Source organism: Oncorhynchus mykiss, unplaced genomic scaffold, assembly GCF_013265735.2.
Source record: "Oncorhynchus mykiss isolate Arlee unplaced genomic scaffold, USDA_OmykA_1.1 un_scaffold_550, whole genome shotgun sequence".
In the NCBI taxonomy this organism is placed as follows: Eukaryota; Metazoa; Chordata; class Actinopteri; order Salmoniformes; family Salmonidae; genus Oncorhynchus; species Oncorhynchus mykiss.
The window spans coordinates 42501-44919 of NW_023493997.1; positions in this window are offsets into that span (position 1 = coordinate 42501).

A 2419-nucleotide genomic window follows, 5' to 3' on the forward strand; every position below is an offset into this window, starting at 1 on the left:
CTGTTCCTTGACAGGGAGTTAGGGCCTTTATGCCTGTATGTGTACTCTCATTCACAGAGATGGACATAGTGCAATTTCTGTGATTTATTTACCATCTATTTTGGGTTACCAGATGCACATTTCAAATCACCAGTTGCACGGATGTATATGCTCATCAAGCAGTTGGCTACCTTAAGAGAGTCATAGTTACTCCCTCCATTCACCCGCGGTCCATATTTTAATTTTTGGGTTACCAGATGCACGTTTTCAATCACCAGGTGCACGGAGGATTAATAGCAATCTGCATCCATCGTGATATTTTAAACCGTCCATAAAGCACTCAAATAGGGCCCCCACTGAGAGAGGGCCGTAGTGGGCTACTCCCCTGGCGGGCATGAAGGTCAGGTATAGCTTTAAATGCATTTTGAACAGTTTTATAATTTTTGGGTTACCAGATGCACACGGGTCTTTTGCAAAACAATCACAATCTGCATCCATCGTAATATCTTAAAGTGTCCATAAAGCACTAAGCACGGCCCCGACCAAGAGAGGGCCGTAGTGGGCTACTCCCCTAGCGGGCTATATAAATAAAATGACCGGTAAATGCATTTTGGACAGTTTTATAATTTTTGGGTGACCAGGTGCACAAGTTCCATTTGGGTGACCAGGTGCACGCCGGCTTTTGGGTGACCAGGTGCACGCCGGTCTTTTGGGTGACCAGGTGCACAAGTTCCATTTGGGTGACCAGGTGCACGCCGGCTTTTGGGTGACCAGGTGCACAAGTTCCATTTGGGTGACCAGGTGCACGCCGGCTTTTGGGTGACCAGGTGCACAAGTTCCATTTGGGTGACCAGGTGCACGCCGGCTTTTGGGTGACCAGGTGCACATGGTCCTTTGGGTGACCAGGTGCACGCCGGCCTTTGGGTGACCAGGTGCACACGGTTCTTTTGGGTGACCAGGTGCACATGGTCCTTTGGGTGACCAGGTGCACGCCGGCCTTTGGGTGACCAGGTGCACACGGTTCTTTTGGGTGACCAGGTGCACATGGTCCTTTGGGTGACCAGGTGCACGCCGGCCTTTGGGTGACCAGGTGCACATGGTCCTTTTGGGTGACCAGGTGCACATGGTCCTTTGGGTGACCAGGTGCACGCCGGCCTTTGGGTGACCAGGTGCACACGGTTCTTTTGGGTGACCAGGTGCACATGGTCCTTTGGGTGACCAGGTGCACGCCGGCCTTTGGGTGACCAGGTGCACATGGTCCTTTTGGGTGACCAGGTGCACATGGTCCTTTGGGTGACCAGGTGCACGCCGGCCTTTGGGTGACCAGGTGCACACGGTTCTTTTGGGTGACCAGGTGCACATGGTCCTTTGGGTGACCAGGTGCACGCCGGCCTTTGGGTGACCAGGTGCACATGGTCCTTTTGGGTGACCAGGTGCACATGGTCCTTTGGGTGACCAGGTGCACGCCGGCCTTTGGGTGACCAGGTGCACATGGTCCTTTGGGTGACCAGGTGCACGCCGGCCTTTGGGTGACCAGGTGCACATGGTCCTTTGGGTGACCAGGTGCACGCCGGCCTTTGGGTGACCAGGTGCACATGGTCCTTTTGGGTGACCAGGTGCACATGGTCCTTTGGGTGACCAGGTGCACGCCGGCCTTTGGGTGACCAGGTGCACATGGTCCTTTGGGTGACCAGGTGCACGCCGGCCTTTGGGTGACCAGGTGCACATGGTCCTTTGGGTGACCAGGTGCACGCCGGCCTTTGGGTGACCAGGTGCACATGGTCCTTTTGGGTGACCAGGTGCACATGGTCCTTTGGGTGACCAGGTGCACGCCGGCCTTTGGGTGACCAGGTGCACATGGTCCTTTTGGGTGACCAGGTGCACGCCGGCCTTTGGGTGACCAGGTGCACATGGTCCTTTTGGGTGACCAGGTGCACATGGTCCTTTGGGTGACCAGGTGCACGCCGGCCTTTGGGTGACCAGGTGCACACGGTCCTTTTGGGTGACCAGGTGCACGCCGGCCTTTGGGTGACCAGGTGCACATGGTCCTTTTGGGTGACCAGGTGCACGCCGGCCTTTGGGTGACCAGGTGCACGCCGGTCCTTTTGGGTGACCAGGTGCACAAGTTCCATTTGGGTGACCAGGTGCACGCGGTTCATAACAGCGCGGTTATCTGCTTTAATGTCCGAGGAGGGGTGCTTAAGTGTGGGTGCCCTGGTTCACCTGGTATGCGAGGTTGTGGAGGTGGGGGGGGTCCCCTGCTGGTATCATCCCCGAAATAGAGGGGTGATACCCGGGTGGTGAGTAAGGGCCTACAAGCCTGGAGGTCAATAGCTCCAGGGGGTAAGCTCTACTGTCATGTCCGTAAATAGAGTGGTGTTACCCGGGTTTTGAACCATATTTTAATTTTTGGGTTACCAGATGCACACGGGTCTTTTGG